Here is a 19,141-nt window from a genome sequence, read left to right as displayed (position 1 = left end):
AACATGATAAATATACAATTCAAATAAAAAATTAATTAATTATTAGAAAAAATGTAATTTAAAAAAAAAAAAATCATTATTTGATTAAAAAATGAAATATTTATGTTCGCTCGTGATGGTAGAGAGGGGTTGTAGTAGTGGTGATGGTAATGATTGGTGTTAGTGGCTAGTAATAGTGGTGATGGTGGAGGTGGTTGGTGTTGTAGTGACTGCGTGATGGTGACAGGTGATAGTGGTGGTGGTGGTGTGATGGTGAAGTTGGTTGATGTAAGAAGTCGACAGTGTTGATGGTGGTGGCTGAAGAATGTGTGGATGTGTGGTGGTTGATGGTGATTCTAATTGTGATGACGGAAATAATTGGTAGTAGAAATTGACCGCAGTGTCCTTTTAAGAAGATTAGGGACTAGGAGCTTATTTTTTTTTGCTCATCTAGATATAATATGGGGGACTGCACACCCTTCGTGTAGGTTGTTATTAATACACAAAAACGTTACCGGTTTGAAAAAAAGATATTGACCGCAGTGGTGGAGGTGGAGGTGGAGGTCGCGGCGGCGACAATGGATAAAATTATTGATGGAGGTGTGGTAGCGACTACCAATAGTCATTGGCAGCAGTGGTGGTAGTTGGTGGTTAGCGACGGTATAGTGATTGACAATGGTGATGGTAGTTGTGATGAAAGAGGTGGTTAGTTGCGGTGGCTGATGATTGTGGAAAAAGTGGTAGTGCAAAATTATCTACACAAAAATACCTCTTAATGATATTAAGACTTGTTCAAGATCTTAATAATTAAGACCTATTCTGACCAAATTAGTGCTTAAATCTTAATGTAACCAAATTCACTTAATGATCTAACGTCTTAACCATTCGGATTCAAACCTCCATTAAGTATAAGAAAATGAGGCGTTAGTGCCTCACATTGGATAGAGGTATCATGTATATTGTAAAGCGTGTATAAATGGATATGTGCACTCTCTCAATATTCTCTCCTGTCTCTTATTTTCTTACAAGAAAAGGACTAGCTCAAAATGGATGAAATAGTTAACAAAAAGGAAAGATGCAAAATACAGAAGATTTCAAAACAAACGAAAATCATACCTTATAACTTTCGGTCCTGTCACTTGCTTGGCAACAGACGGTAATTAAGTACAAGATCTTCAGGTTTCTTCCATATATAGGCCCGTACAGTTGCTAAGCTCATTTCAGGGGATAAAACCTGGTAAGGAAATAAAATTTCATTTAACCAGAAAGCACTGTGGGCAGAACCTGGAACATATCCCCACTTGGGCAATTGTGTTTGAAGGCAGCATATACAATGATTGATGTGGCAAAGTCAATAATTTTTATTATTTTTTTGGAGAATCCATAAGGATGTAACAGGATATATTGCTAAAAGTTCAAATTTAAGAAGCTACGATCTAGAGTATAAAGATGAAGAAGAAAACTACAACAGTGCATGATATTAAAATCTTAATATGTGAAGCATCTCAAACCTAGAAACAGAAACCTGAACTTGCGTGGTTATTGCACAGGATCTCTATAGATGGCTTATGCTTTTGCCAAGGCTTCGGCCCAGTCCGGGATGATCATCTACTCCAGTAGCTCCATGCATACCAGGAGCAAAAGTCCCATCCGAGTTTACGCTATCCAAAGGCTTGTCAGGAGCCAACTTTTCTACGACATAATTGATAACCTGGAGAAGAAAATCAATACCACTTTGAGACATTCATTGTTTATCCTCTGTAAGTGTAAATTAATTACCAGAAAGAGCTTCTGGGTGATTATAGTATCAAAGAAAAGCTGAACCAATGAAACTTTTTGTAGCTCTTTTAACTTGAGCAGACATAACTCGCTTTCTTTCCTTTTGAGCCCAAAATTTGAAAGTTGTATCTGTATCTCACAAATGTTCAATGAATACTACCTTGATTCAAGGATTGCACCTCTCTCTGTCTCTCTTCCTCCAAATGTGTGAGCATTTTATATGCTGGAGGTATAATGTCAAAAATGGCTGGTCATCTTCCATCACTTTTTACAATTTTGAATTGGCAATGCACCTTACTTGAATATTATCTATTCTATTTTCATTTTTCCAATAATGGTGCTGTCCAGACCAACAAGGGTTAAACAGATGTGAAGAAATCACATTGTGTTTCTGTCAATATTGGGATTTGAACTTTGGTCTCCAAGATTTGCACAAACTTCTATTTTATCATTTCTTTGTTCTGAATCAAAAATAGAACAGTTGAGTAAATCTAAACCACTTCATTGACCACTGGGCCACATCCTTGTATGCTATTATAATCCATTCTTTAACATCATTTTTTGTCCTCATGGTATGAACCTAGTCGAGATGTTAGATTTGCTATCCATTTGAAAACTAGAAAATGGAGATATGGCTAGTGTCTGTAAAATGACTTTATTTGGGTAATGTGAATTTTTTTAATGAAATAATAACATAAAAGAAAGGATCCCTTGGACAACTTATCTATGTGGTGCATGAAATAAATCAAACTTACAAAGTTACAACAACATACCCAGTGAAATCCAACAAGTGGAGTCTGGAGAGAGTAGAATGTATGCAAACCTTACTACTACCTCGTGGAGGTAGAGAGGCTGTTTCCGAAAGACCCTCGACTCAAGTGCAACAAATCCAGGTACATAGAAGACAGAGACAATGATGAAAATAAGCTGAACCAAAAAGAATACGAGTAATATTCCAACTCTTGAAGTTCTTAATCACACTCCTTATCTTATTAACACTATGCTCCTTCCCCTGGGAACCAACAACCATCTTCTTCATTGCAATTTTTTTCATTTCTTGAATAGTTTTGGAGTCACATGGGTGATGCCTCAAGATGTGAGAAGTTACTAATTTGGCTGGCAAGGACAGAGGATCGGGAAAAGGAAAAAGCAAATCTGGCAAAGTATCCCATTAATTATTATGCATCATGTCGATATAGTTAGAATGAAATAATAGGTGTGTTGAAGGAAAGACACAACCTCCACCTTTTGTAAAGTCTAGAGGCCTTCAATTTGTTTATACATGGTATAGGAGCAATACGCTGGACTATCCAACTTCTCTTTTGGATTTTTGGAAGCTTTTGATGTTACAAGTGTTGAGATGATCTGAACTTCTCTTTTATACCACTGTAATACCTTTTTGGTGCTATTATTAAAATACCTTACCTTGTCAATAACTAAGCTCCTTCCCCTCTGGTTTAACCCTAGCTATGCCAATGCCACTGGTTTTGGCATCCTTACTCACCTATCATCATTCAAGAACTAAGTCATGATGTTTTAGTGTTCCCAAATCTGAAGAAAGCTCAAATTTACTTCCACTCTTGAGCATTTAAGGTTTCTGATGAATAACTGAAGCACTGTCTTAAAACAAAAATTTTATTACTGAGTCCAATATAAAGAATGGAATAGATTGAAGTGGGCTCATTTGTAGGACAGTTAATATTGGAGCAATACAAATAATGTTGTTCCAAAGTAGGTAACTGCATAGTCCAAAAGGCCTTGTGAATATGCCAGATCCCTCATCAAGATCAAACCGGTGCACCGTCTTTTATCCTCACGTTATGATTATTATCATCAGTGGTTGGTGTCCTACTTTATCATAATGCACACAAAGAAGTGCAAATGTTCACTATTTAATTGTTCAGCTGCATCTTATAGCAGGACCAGATCACTTGTAGTCTCATCTTCATGTGAGTCATTCAGTGGACTGCAAAGTCATGTTAGAAGCCCTACACAATTTTAACATACCCGATCGTCCTGGTTGTGAAGCGAAAGAAGAGTAAGAGTAAAAAAACTATATGCAACAAAAATTTGGTGGTGGACACTAGACACTGAACACTAGAAGGCACAAATCAAATACACCTTCCGTCCCAATGTATGTGGCACGCTTTCCTTTTTTTAGTCTGTTCCAAAAAGAATGTTACCTTTCAATAATTAGAAACTACTAAGCTTTAAAACTCCCCTATACCCTTAATGAAATTATTTGTAGCTACACAAATATCTAAGGTTAGTTTCTTTCTTCAACTTTGTGCCTAGTCAAATGGTGTCACATAAAATGGGACAGAGGGGATAACATTTAAGGTAAAGGATGGAGCATGGAATTAGAAGCTAGTTCGATATATTATGAAAGGACAAGTTGTACTGACAAAGTAGCAACTGAAATTTTTAGTTGTGCCTAAAAGCGTAGGACCTCAACCATAGAACCGTGGTGGTAGAATGAGAAGGTGCAAAGAGCTACTAAAGAAAAAAAAAAGTACAAACAACGAAAAATGACCAGACATCTTAAAATTGTACAAAAGAGCAAAGATAAAAGATAAAAAGGCAATTAGTAAATCCCGAGGTAAAGGATTAGATGATACTACCAAACGTTAGAGGCAGAAAAGGGGAAAAGAAATATATAAGCTAATGTGACCAAGAGAGGATAGATAAAAACCTACACCAAGTTAAATGCATTAAAGATGATTCCCCACAAACAGTGAATCAGATAATGAGACCAGAAAGATATATTCAATCAATTGCTTGACACAAATTACAAGGACACCTTTACAATTCTGTGCAAGATAGAGATACTAGCTACAATCATATAATTGGATCTATTATAAAAGATGTCAAGTCAAATATGAAGGTTCAAGGTCTTTGGGGTCCAGATATATTTGTATAGAGGTTTATTGAAGTATATTGGTAGAGGTTGGAAATAGCCCATGTTTTGGAGCAAAAAAAATCACTCAAAAGACATGGTTGGAAAATAACCCCGCACACTAAGATATGCCTGAAAGTTGTTGAAAGAGGGCCTACAATTTTGAAGGTGAAAAAAGTTCGCTGGAAAACTCACATGTTGCCGAAAAACTGATTGTAGCAGACCCTTCGGGATGGCCCAGTGGTTTGGGCTTGGACTTCCATGTTAGAGGTCTCAAGTTCGAAACCCCTAGACAGCGAAAGCAAGTGGTTTGCCTTCTGGGTCGAGCTCGTCACACCAGGCTTGCATAGTGCGGGTTACCTCTCCTGTGTGGTTTACGAGCTATTACATTGGAGTGGGCTTTTTACTCTGTGCGCACCCAAAGGGTAGATGCTGCGAGTTTCTCTTGTCATAAAAAAAACTGATTGGAGTGCGCTAGATTAGGGTTCTGGCAGTCAGAATCTTCAGAAAAATATCACAGCACCCTCAAAAATCTCGAGAGAGGAGAAGGAAGAAATATCAACGTCCGACTCTGGCCGTAAATGATCTAACGTGTCTGGAGCATGTAACAGACGTGTCACCGGAGACGAAGGTCCTGTTGGTGTGTGATGGTGATTCCGACGATGTGTTTTTTGGGGTTTTGTCGCCGGAGTGTTCTCTACCCTGTGGTGATTTCGGATTTCGCAGAAGACCCATTGGACAGCAAGCAATGCAAAAACAGCCCTAGCAGTGGCCAGTTTTTGAAGCACGGCACTGAGATATTTCTCCTGGATTACCTCACAAATGCTTTGATACCAGGTGAGAAATTTAGACTCGAAAATATTATAAAGATGCATATTCTACATTATTACAGAGAGTTCTATTTATAGATACTACATTACAATCCTTCTCCACGTAGGACACTATATACAATCCTACGCTTATTCATATTCTAACAACGATAAAGGATATGTACGAAAGGACAGATCTGTAACAAGTGTGAAACAGTTTAAGGACATAGAATTTCTTAAGACCGTGAGTTTACACCAAGGATCAGTCCTGAGCTCGTGCTATTTAACTAAGTCATGGATAAGCTACCCAATAATGCATAAATTGAGGCTCTTAGTGGATCCTATTTGTAGATGACCTTTCATAATTGAAAAAATCTAAGAAGGTGCTCAATCTAAAGTTATAGTTATGCAGCAACACTACAGAGAACAAATATTTTAGAATAGTAAAAGTCAGATGAAAATATTGACACAGCATTTAGCTATCACAAGTAGAATGAAGGTTAAGTGAGATTGGATGGAATTGTGGAGTCTAAATGTAAACATCTCATATACAATAGGCTTAATTTGGCAGGAGAATAACATGATAGAGGAAGATGTAACACAGAGCATTAAAATCAGATGGCTACAATAGGAATATACCTAAAAAGGTGAGACAAATTCTACAAAATAGAATGGAAATTAGCAACATCATATAGGAGTGAATGGAGGACCTCAAAAGACACAACAGATCCACAAGAAATATCATATTTATGAAGTCAAGAAGGATGTCCGTTCTTATGGGAATAGACAAGATTAGAAATAATCACATCAGATAGATGGTATCTCATACAGGAAAATTGAAAGAACGTCGGATGGATTAATCTTTCCTACATAGACATCATATGCACAGCTCCATAGGTGCAAGATTACAACAACTGAAGGTGCTAAAATAGGATGCGGTACACTTATAATCACTTGGAGAGAAATTGTCTCAAAAATCTATCTAAACTATCGAAATTGGAACAAACGTGAACTTAGCTTAAAAAAGAACATAACTGAAGCAAAGAATCCATATAAGCAATATCAACTAACAGGAATTAAAGCTTATTTGATTTTCACTTACACTCGTGTTTGCCAAGAGTCTATTATTTCTGCTTAAATACTTGTACATTAGTCTAGGAACAAGAGTACCATTTCGGGTACGTCTAGTTTTAGAGGACTCCTAGTTGTCTTAAAAAAGATATATCATCAAGTACTGGAAAGAAAAGTCTCAATAAAGCGGAATAGATGCAAAGGATTCATATAGCTTGGGCATGAGATATAAGTGACACTCCCTCCATCCTAATTAATGTGGCAATGTTTGACTGGGTATGGATTTTAAGAAGGAAAAGATTTTTGAAACTTGTGGTCTAAAACAAGCCATAAACATTTGTGTGACTTCAGAATACGTAACTATCCAAGCAGAAATAAAAAACCATTTCACGTATCCATTTGATGACACTCCCCCAGATTGGAGATATTAACCATGTTCCTGCAGATTAGATATTACTTGGCATTCTGATAGTATCAGGATAATTAACCCATCATACTTTAAGTTTTAGCAACTTATGGTACGATAAGAACTACTCATTCACATAGATAGTCAATCCTCAGTTAACTGACAGAATCATGGCCTTTGCAGCCATAGTCTTTTTCAGCTTTTCATTTCGCTATCGGATGCATCGTCAAATATTAACTAAAATCTACGAAGACTACTGAGACTATTAGGATTTTACTTGACATAAAACTACAGCATCATGGAATCTACATCTCGAAGGATAACCATGGTACAGGTCTAGTACCCAATAAAAATTGAAAATCAGTTTGGGTAACTAGGAGCATATTTTATAGTGATTTCCTTAAGATATTTATATTTTGAGTTGTTTTTGCAAATTATATGTGGTGTTCCAGTAGGAGGTGTCCAGAAAAAGGAAAAGTGTAAGTTTCCCAGTAGTATGGACGATAAAACAAAGAGTAATTCTTAGCCAACAAGGACCCATTATCATCCAGACAATAAATTGATTTTGCATTACTATCAAACTAAAGATACTTACTTTGTGAATTCTTAATATGCGAGGTGCACTCAGTTTGCCTTGGGTAAGGATCTGGACAGTAGAACCTTCGCATGGATGCAAATAAAAGCTACATCTGCAAACCATTTTATAAAAAAAGGGGTTATATCAAAAAGTAATTTATCACAGCCAGAAGGAACACATCAATAGTTATGCTTTAAGCATATTTGGCGCAAAAAATGGAAGAAAAAACCGAAATCAGCAACAGATTGCTTCTTCAAAAAGTGAGATTGTAACTGCCTAAGACATTATTTAAAACTTAACTACTATATAATTCAAATATGCAATTCAAGGATTGTCAAGAAAACAAATATGCAGCTTCAAAGATTTACTTGGTATTTTCCCTGGGAGGCAGACGATTGTTCATCACACAGTCTATAACCCACCAAGGCATGTCCTTCTCGTCTTCAGGTCCATCTAAGTCAGTGATCGTTTTCCTCCAAGGGCCACTTTGAGAGCCCCCAGTCATGATGGATGGAGGAGATGCTGGTGAAAATTCAAAGGTGGGGAACACCGCAGAATCATTATCAGCATTACCGTCTACTTCCACTCTTGAAGTAGTCAAAACCCTTGTAGATACATCTTTTCCAGATGGGACTTCTCCACTGATTGATGATTGAGATCCAAATTTCTGCCTTTTTTTGATTAACCAATGGACCAACAGCCCTTTAAGTGTTTCTCGTGCCAAATTGACCTATAATTAGAATGCACCAACGAACAAAAAATTTCATCCTCTGTGTAGGTTAATAAATCAAACTTTATTGATATAACTGATAAATCATAACATTGGTTCAAACATTTATCCATTCCACTTGTAATACAACATGCAGAGCACAGGAATTGTAGGGGCTGGCATTCAGCCAGTTCAGTTTTTCAATTTTTCAGTTTGGATAAGTACAAACCAAAACTGTCTTTTTAAGTTTCAGATCAGTTAAATTGGTTTGGTTGTTCAATTTAAGGTTTCAGTTGGGCTTTTCCAGGTTGGACTTTTCTACAAAAAGAAAGAGCTGAAAGCATATTCTTTTCAGTTTTTTCTTGTGACTAAAGGCCTAAACTTGGCTTTCTGACCTTTTTATCAGCAAATGGGCTTAAAATGATGCCTCTACTAGTAAAAGAAGAAGTGTTTATATAGCTTTTTCTTTATTTATTAATTTTTATTTGGTCTACATATAATGAAAGTAGCACTTCATTAAGGAGGACGAAACTGAACTTCAGCCAAAATTGATAAACCCAAGGCCCCTCATTTTGCGATTGTTTGCTACTTGGTTCAAGCCCCACAGAACCCTTTGACCCACCATTCTACTTCTCCTTACAGAGCTATGGTTTTGCAGCAGAAATGATGACTCAGTTTCTCACTCTTTCTTTATTCAGTGTCCTAACTTGCTCCTTGTCCTCTCTCTAGCTACACCTACAACCTCAATCTCTCATCTTTCTCTCCCCTTCTCCGATCCCTCGTCGCTGTTGCAGCCATCCTCCAAATCTCCTAGATGATGAATAAATAATAACTCCTTTACAACACTTCAGCTCTTTGGTTCTTCGGTTACTAGGCCTGAACGCCTAGACAAGGAAAGAATTGAGCTGCAGCAATGAGGAATGGGCATGTCTAAAGAGGGGAAAGAAGTGAAGCACTAGTTTTCTTGAAATGGGGATGAAAAATAAAATGTTTATAAGTTTGGCTGTTTGGTTACCATAAATTGTTCTTTCAAAACCAAACACTGAAAAGAATAACCAAAATTTCAAAAAATTCAAACCGAACAGACCAAAAAAAAGTCAAAATACCAATTCAGTGGTTTTTAACCGAAATATGTCCACCGCCTAGACATCTGGTAGTACACAAGAAGTTGAAACAGCTTAGAACGTCCATAAAGAAAAGGAAGCAACAACAAACCCCGTGTTAACCCCACACGTAGGGTCTGAGGAGGGTAGGATGTATGCAGAATTGCAGACCTTACCCCTACCTTTGTGAGGTAGAGGGGTTGTTTCCGATACATCCTCAGCTCAAAAGAAGAGTTTTTTAAGTGGTATAGCAAGAAAAATATGAAAACAAAATATCAAGATACAAAGCAAATGAAGCAACAAATAGTAACAAATATTCAGAATATGAGACTGCATGACAAATAAATAATACTACCAAATAAGGAGAAGAGAAGAGGAGAGGAGGCTGGCCCCTTACTTCTTCCACATAAAGTGGCACAACATTGGACAAGCTATTCTTCGACCTCCAACGCTTCCTATGTGGGGTCATGTTGTCAATGAAGTTGTGTCATGCCCTACCTAATTACCTCCCATCAGTTCTTTTTTCGACTACAGCCTACCTCTCGCACCTTCTTACTGACGTATCCGAACACCTCCTCTTCACGTGTACGAACCATCTTAACCTTGCTTCGCTCATCTTGTCCGCTACGGAGACCATTCCCACCATGCCCCATATAATATCGTTCCTAATCATCTCTCCTAGTATGCCCACACATCCATCTAGGTATTCTCATCTCAGCTACCTTCATCTTCTAAATGTGTTGTTATTCTTGACTAGCCAGCACTCTACCACATACACATTATTGGTCTAACCACTACGTTGTAGAACTTACCTTTAAGCTTTGGCGACACGTTCTTATCGCACAATATCCTAGAAGTGAGCCTTTGTTTCACCCACCTTGCTCCAACACAATGTGCGGCATCATCGTCAATCTCCCCATCTCCTTGGATTATTGACCCTAGATACTTGAAACTTCCTCTCTTGGGTATGACTTGTGCATCGATCTTCACTTTCACCTCCAACTCATGTGTTACGTCACTAAACTTGCACTCTAAGTACTCTGTTTTAGTCATACTTGACCTGAAACCTTTAGACTCAAAGGTTTGTCTCCAAACTTTTAGCCTATCTGTCACGCCCCGAGCTACCCCCAAGACGCGGACACGGGACCTAGGACCACAAGTGATCCCAAGCTAACCCTGTTGGCATGATCATGAGCATACTAAAGATAATAAACTGATGCGGAAGCTAATTCATAAATAAATCTGAAAAGATGGGGAATACCCATATACTATAACTGAATATCAAATCTGAGAGTTTAATACAAAAGAAATATCAAACTCAAATACTAAGCTGAATCTAACTATGTCTGAAATAAGCCTCTAAACTGACTAGAAATGCTGGGACAGGCCCCAGCTAAGTCTAGCAAAACTGAAACTAAAGGACTAAAATACTGAAAAGAAACTCATGACTATTGTCCCCGAAGAATGAGGACTCACCAACTGATTCTGCTGAACTGAAGATCGGGAATCGATCTAAGCGTGATCTGGATACTAAGAACCTGAACCTACATCACGAGAAGATGTAGCGCACGTATGCGTCAGTACTTGAAAGGTACTGAGCATGCAGGATAGAGTAAAGCTGAAATAACATATAACTGAACAAAGCAATAAAACAATGAAATAATCTGAACATGATATAGATACTGAATATACTGGATACTGAGCTAACTGATGCAATGACCAAATTTATAACATGCTGAGACTGAATACTGACTGAATTGTAAATGTGGTCAATGCAATAGAGTCTGACTGAACTGTGGGAGCTACTAATAACCGACATAAAACCACATGAGCTAAATGTGGAGTCCGATGTATACGCCCCATTGAGAGGACCCAATATACCCTGCCAGAGGTATATAGGCATGCTGGTGTGATCACTAAACTGATGTTGCCCACAGAGGGGACTTACACCTACGTGGCTCGTAGTTCTGGGACTATATGGGTACGCTGAAACCCTAGTCCAACTCGGTATTATGCTACTCCCAATGAATTAAGTAGTTAATTGGTTATGACTGAATTTCTGTAAATACTGGATAGCTCAAAACTGAACATGCAAACTGAGAATGCAATAATTAATCTGATAATGATGCATTCATAAACTGAGGCATGTAAAACTGAATACTGAAATATCTGACCTAGCATGTGTAATTCAAGAACTAAAGAAATACATAGCTAGGGTTCTGAAATTCATGCGATAAACTGAGCAATAACATGATAATCTGATTTGGAACATTTAAATAACTAATTCATGATGATCTGTTCAAATTCTAGAAACCCTAGGTCTGTTTATAATCATGGAATCAAGAATCTGACTGAATTCTAGGGACCTAATGGGCGAAAGGAACCCACTAGTGAAATCCCACATACCTGGTGACGAATTCCACGGAGAAATCTTTCGATTTCGGGGCTGGAACTGAAGGAAACTTGCTGCGTTCTTGAACTAGGGTTCTTGACTTCTTTTCTCCTTTTAGCGTTCTAATTCTTCTAAGTTTGATTAATGATTTGACTTAGGTAAGTTCTAGTTATGTTTCTAGGCTTAAAATAATTAAAATCTCATGATTTAGGGTTTAAACGACGTATCTTAGGGGTTAAACGAAATAGGAAAAGACCAAAAGACCCCTGAATTAACTGCTGTTGGAGTGACCTACGGATTGGACCTACGGGCCGTAGGTCAATCTACGGTCCGTAGATTGCGTCCGTAAGTCAAGCCTGTTCGACAGGCCTTCACTAAAATGGGCATAACTTTTTACTCAGAGGTAGTAATTTAGCAAACTCGGTGGCGTTGGAAAGATAATTCAATTATCTATCTAACCATAGGTTATGGGACACATAATTCATTTTGTGCTAAAAGTTATGACCATCTGAAGTTGACCCATCAGAATTTTCAGCTAACTGGCTGCTAACCTTCGATCTACGGTTAGACCTACGGACCGTGGATCGAATGACGGTCCGTGCTGGTCAACCGTAGTTCGGGACTGAAGCTAGGCTTTTGGGGCATCGATCCACTGACACGAACTACGGTCCGTGACCTGACTTACGGACCGTAAGTCTGGCCGTGGGTCAACACTTAGCCAAATTTTCTGACCGAGTTCTGGGGAAGTTTTCTGTCACGGACCACGGACCTGCAGGACGGACCGTGAGTCCATCTACGGTCCGTGGATGGTGTCCGTGAGTGCCACCTGTAACACTAGAAATCTGAAATCTCTATTTTTGGATACGGGATGTTACACTATCGTTAACTCCACCACATGTCTCGTCAAACAATACTATATTATTTGCAAATTAATATATACCATGGTACCTCCCCTTAGATATGGCATGTCAATTGGTCCATCACAAAGGTAAATAGGAATGGGCTAAGGGTTGACCCTGATGCAACCCATCACGATCGGGAAGTATTCTAAGTCACCTCTCACTCACTGAACTCGGATCTTGGCTCCATCGTACATATTCTTAATTTCCCTAATGTACAACCACAACACTCCAAACATGTTCAAAGTAGCTCCCTAGGAACTTTATGTAAGCATTTCTAGTCTATAGGTAAAAGAAGCAAATTAGGGGAAAATACCAACAATCTAAAATCAAAAGAGAGAACTTCCGAATGAGACAAAATATTAGAAAAATTTCATGATGAAATATCCTTATGTTAACAAATAGTCAAACCTTTGGTATATCCACCATCATTGAAGATACAAGAAGAGATATTTATCTACACAAACCAAACATGCCCAATAATAAGGAGAACCAATTATAAACTAACCAATTAGGAATGAAGAATACTCAAATTCCAGTTCAGTGCATATTTTTAAACTGGATAGGTTGTAACGCAAGACAAGGTAGTCATTTTTCCCTTAGCTTTTGGTTTGGGGGAAAGCGTAGGGAGAATGGGTTTGTTTCAATGAATGCCTTGTAGATTACCTAATAACTTGCACTATCTCCCTGGACATAGGTAAGGTGTCTTCGCGTCTGCAAGAGAAGATAGGTGTTTGGCCCTTAACTTTTGGTTTGGGGGAGAGGGGAGGGAGAAGGGTTTGTTTCAAGGAATGCCTTGTAGATTACATAGGAGTCGTTTGGTAGGGTGCATAAGAATAGTGTTGAATATGGTGTATTAGTAATGTTTGTATTAGTTATGCTTGCATTAGTTATGCTAAGATTATTTTTATGTAGTGTTTGGCTTGGTGTACTTAGAATAACATGCATTGCATAATTTCTAAAATAAATATTTGTTTACAAAACTAACCTCGGCAAATATGGTGGAAAAGGTCTTTTGAGGGGCAATTGTGTCTTTAATCATGCTAATGCATGCACTAAGACTCTTTGCATTATTAATACCATGGATTTTCATGTATTAGTTATCCATACCTTAGATTGTATAACTAATGCATGTATTAGTTATACATAGGTGGAAAAAGTCTACCAAACAAAGTACTAATGATACACAAAGCTACTGCATGCATAGTTATTTCTAATGCACTCTACCCAACGTTCCCTTAGTAATCTTTGCAATTTGCAATATCTCCCTGGGCAGGCAAAATATCTTAGGGATTGCAAGAAAAGGTAGTTGTTTTACCCATAGCTTTTGGTTTGGAGGGAGTTTGTTTCAAGGAATGCCTTGTAAATTGCTAAGCAATATAAGCAATTTGCCTCATCTCTTGGATCTTAGGTAAGATGTCTTAGGGACTGAAAAATTTCTAAGCATAATTTACATTTTAGGGAACAGCAAGAATGTCTCTGAGACGCTTATCCTGCAATATTTATTTCAAATATAACTTACCACAGTTTCCGAAAAAAAAAAGGGGGGGGGGGGACATAAGACAAATAAATAGGTTCACATAAAATTTAACGAACTGTCCCATTTATCTATTCAGACATGCTACCAATTTATTTATCTCTCATAATATACTCCCTCCCTTTCACATTTCCTTTTACCCCGTTTAAAAAAGAATAACCTCTTTCTAAATTTGGAAAAAATTCAATCTAGAGTCCCCGTTTTACTCTTAATAAGAAGCTTTTAACACCACACAAATGTAATGGAATAATACCACATGTTTCTAAAGTTTTACAGTCACACAAATGTTATAGTATGTTTAACACCAAGATCTCAACTTTCAAAAATCTACATTTCTTTCTTAGACTTTATGTCCAGTCAAATAGGTTCACATAAATTGGAACGAAGTCTTAAACGCCGACTCTCCTTTTGTCATAAGGCATGGAATTAGACCAAGAAGAATCTCCAATTTGATGCGGACTAATTGATCAAGAGGAGTGAAATGATGTATCCGTCCCTATTGGACTTTCATCTTTCCCAGTCCTTAATAAACAAACTTAACGAAAAAAGAGCTAGATGAGGCTAAATCTGGTAATAGAATGGAGCAAGGTTAACGAATGAATGTGGATATGGGACCTGGAACCACTACGGTGAACTGTAAGCAAAGGTTCATAGCAGGAAATACCTTGTCATCTTAAGGTTTCCCAGGGATGTTGAGATCGGCAGAGTACATCTCAACAGAAAAGCATTGAGGAGTATCCAAATGTACAGCCAAGCATCCGAGCCTAGTGTCCACAGTAAACCATGCAGGGATGCTTACCTGAACAGGCAAAAGGTATCAGAAAAATTCATTGAAAAGTAGGAGAATTGCTACAACGGTTCTAATTCCTTACCATCTCAAATAATTCTTCTTTTATCTTGTCAAATGAAACCTACACCAAAAATAATCAGGTGAAAAAAAAACATGGTAAAAACACACATTATAAAGTAGGCCACAACAGAAAATAAAATTAAAAGAAGAAGAGGACAATCATCATCATTTCAGAAAAATAAGAATGTATCCTCCAAACATGCCATTGTTGCTAAATAGATCTCAGAACATTTCATTCTAACCTCTCCGTAATTTTGAGTTACAGCCCCTCTTGTGATCTCCCACAAGTATCAGCAGTATCCTTTCAAAAGCACAATCCAATATCAGTTTATTAAATCATACTTTTCTAAATATAATATAACCTCATTAAGAATAGTACACCATTACCCACACAATTTAACGCAAAAGATCATTTTACCTTGGTCAGGACATGTCTTCTGTTGTTTAAAATCTTATGCTGCACAATTCCTGGAGTTCCGTAAATGCTAAAGGAAGGTTCTTTAAAGATAGGTACCTGCAAAATTATCCAATTCTAATTTCTTAAGATTAATTTATTATCTTTAGAAAGGAAGAAGGGCTTATAATGATGGCGGAGCACACATCGAAAATGAATAGTCAACTTATAATCTGACTACAGCTTCTGATCTGCATAAGAAAAGAGCAATTGCATGTATGATGCACCAGTTATCTATCAATAATCATAATCATAATAATCTAATACAAAGCAGAAGCTGTGGATGCAAAAAATGGAAACGTGGCCACAAATCTGCCCCTTTATATTGATGAAAATCGGCCAAAGTTTCACTGTCTCCTTACAGTGTAAAAAGAAATGATTTATTGTCTCTACCTCACATTCACAAAAAAAGCATCTGGAGCACAACTGGAGGCCCCTCTTCATACAGTTATCCTGAATGAGAACAGACTGCTTTGCTAAAAGCCAAGTAAAACAGGGCACCTTAACTTTCTAGATCATTTTCCATGGCCAGTAGCTTGGTTGAGTGTGTCCCCTCAGTAAAATTCTGCAAGCTGGTCAAAGAAGGGAGCCACGGAGTGAATCAAAAAGTAGGGGGAGGAAACTAATCACCCACTTATAATGAAGCTCAATATCCTATCATGGAATGTGAGGGGGCTTAACATGGAGGACAAGAGAAATTTGGTGAGGAGCAGATTACAACAAGGGGGAGCAGATATTATAGTGTTGGTGGAGACAAAATTAAAGGAAGCAGTAGAAGATCATATTCAACCGTTAGGGGGTAATAGATGGATGGGGGGAATTTGGATGGAAGCATGGGATAAAAGGTCTTGGAAGGGGGAGATGGTGGAGAGTGGAAATCAGATGATCACTTGCAAGTTGAGTGGCATTAATGTAAATCTCACTTGGTTTCTTACAGTAGTATATGCTTCATGTGATAGAAATGAAAGGAATGAGTTATAGGGAGAATTAGGTGCATTGAAGAGCTTTTGTGAAGGACCTTGGGTGGTTTGTGGCAATTTCAACACTACCAGATTCCCTTCAGAAAAGACAAATTGTACTAGACTTTCAGGAGCAATGACAGACTTCTCTAGCTGTATCAATGAGCTAGAGCTAGTAGACCCCCCTTTATTTGGGCGATCTTACACTTGGAGAGGAGGGTCAAATCATAGAAATGCATCAAGGATTGACAGATTTATGTATTCATTTCCTTGGGATGAATTGTTTAATCAAATCAGACAGAGTTCCTTGCCTAGTTTGGGTTCGACCAGAATCCAATTTTGTTGTCATGTGAGGATGAGGTCTTCAAGAGATCATATTTCAAGTTTGAAAAATGGTAGCGGAATGTTGAGAGGTTCAAATCCAAAGTACAAGACTGGTGGAATTTTTTTAATGTGACAGGAAGAGCAGACTATAAGTTAGCAACAAAATTGAGTCTTTTGAAAGCAAAACTCAAAGAATGGAGCAAGGAGAATAAAGATAACTGGAGGGCTAGAAAGGATCAACTTCTGGAGCAAATTAGAACTTTGGAAATCATACAAGAGGCCAGACCTCTTACTGACGATGAGTTAATGATGAAAGCACAATGTGCCATGGAGTATGAAGAAACGACTAGAAATGAAGAAATACATTGGAGACAGAGATCCAGATTTCAGTGGATCAAAGAGGGTGACAAGAACACAAAGTATTTCCACAGAATGGCCACTTCGTGTAAGAGAATCAACACTATAGATTCTTTGATGATCGATGGGGTTATGTCCTCTGATTCTATGGAGATTTAAGAGGTCCATTGTGGATTTCTATCAAAATCATTACAAAGAATCTGAAAGTTGGCGTCCAAATTTGAATATTTTTTATGTTCAAACTATTACTATGGAGGAGCAACAACGGCTTACAAGAAGGTTTGAAGAGGAAGAGGTGTTAGAAGGGATCAAAATGTGTGCAGCAAACAAGGCACCTGACCCAGATGGTTACACAATGAATTTTTTTCGAACTTTCTGGGAAACTATAAAGGAGGACTTAATGTTGACCTTCCACAATTTCCACACTCATCAGAAATTTGAAAAAAGTTTTAATGCTACATTTGTAGCTTTGATTCCAAAGGTGGGGGCAAATGATCCAAAGATGGCACGGTGCTACACAAATTAGATATAAGAAAGTAGTCACCGGAAAGATACACGGTGACACAACTTTTGCTAACATAATTGTTGGCCAAACGGACGGTATATATGGGTACTAGCCATCCACCAACAACAGAAGTTCTTTGATTTTCTATCAAGATCGTAGAGGTTTTGATACCATGTGAAAAATATTAGAAAAGAATATTATTGAATTGTGTTATGTATCTACATTACTATAGAGAGGCCCTATTTTTAGACACTACAATATAATCCTTTATCAAATAGGAAACTACATACCATTTTTATTCCTATTACTATTCATAATCCTATTCTTATTCCTTTTACTATTCCTGTTCCTATTCTTATTCCTATTCTTATTCCAATTTCTATTCTAAGTAGGATTGTATATACTTATTCTAATTCTAACTGTTACCATACATAATGATGATGAGGAAATCCCCAAATTGAAACATCACCTTTTCTAGCACTTTCAGACTAAGGATCTTGGTCGATTGAGGTACTTCTTGGGCATTGAGGTTGCTCAACCCAAATAAGGATTTGTCATTTCACAAAGGAAGTATGCACTTAATATTCTTGAAAAGGAAGGGATGAAAAAATGTAGGCCTATCGATTCTCTAATGGATTCAAATGTTAAGTTCCTACCAGGTGAGGGGGAGCCTCTTAGCGAACCTAGAAGATATAGGAGGTTGGTAGGAAAGTTGAATTATCTCACACTGAATCAACCTGATATTACTTTTCTAGTTAGTGTTGTAAGTTAGTTCTTGAATTCTCCTTGTGACAGCCATTCGAATGTCGTTATTCACATTCTTTGTACATAAAATTTGCTCTAGAGAAAAGACTACTCTATGAAGACTGAGAAGTGAGAACATGAAAAAATTATTGAATATTCAGATGCAAACTTGGCACGGTCACACACTGACAGAAGATCCACTTCTAGATATTATGCTCTAGTTGGGAAAAATTTGGTGTCTTGGAAAAGTAAGAAACAAAATGTGGTTGCTAGATCTAGTATGGAAGCTGAATATCGAGCTATGGCAGTGGCAACATGTGAACTCATATGGATCAAACAACTACTAAAGGAGTTGAAAGTTGGAGATACTAAAGGAATGGAACCTGCATGTGATAATGAAGTTGCACTTCACATTGCATTGGATCCGGTGTTTCACGAGAGAACCAAACACATAGAGATTGATTATCATTTTGTTAGATAAAAGGTACTATCGGGAGACACCGTCAAAAGGTTCGTGCGGTCATGTGATAAGCTTGCAGACATATTGACCGAGTCCCTAACTGGTCCAAGAACGAGTTATATATGTAACAAGCTTGGCACATATAATTTGTATGCACCGGCTTGAGTCGGAGTGTTAGAATCCTGGGAATATTCTATAGCATGTGTAAATATAGTAGGTAGCTTGATTTACTCTAGATTTAATTAGGTATTCATCTTTCCTCTTTTTCCGGACAAGTAAACCTAGTTATTTAAACCCCAATAGCTTGTGGGAACAATCAAGCTTAATTCTC

The 19,141-nt window shown here is 37.7% G+C and overlaps 1 pseudogene; it reads right to left on the bottom strand.

The window, feature by feature from the left end:
* Positions 1-19,141, bottom strand: part of LOC125824268 (uncharacterized) — a 39,561-nt pseudogene that overhangs the window by 7,248 nt on the left and 13,172 nt on the right.

Source organism: Solanum verrucosum, unplaced genomic scaffold (genome assembly GCF_900185275.1).
Source record: "Solanum verrucosum unplaced genomic scaffold, falcon-dt-bn FXZP01000087.1, whole genome shotgun sequence".
Lineage (NCBI taxonomy): Eukaryota > Viridiplantae > Streptophyta > Magnoliopsida > Solanales > Solanaceae > Solanum > Solanum verrucosum.
Note: the sequence above shows the minus strand (reverse complement) of the source record. Positions and strands in the feature narration are given on the sequence as shown.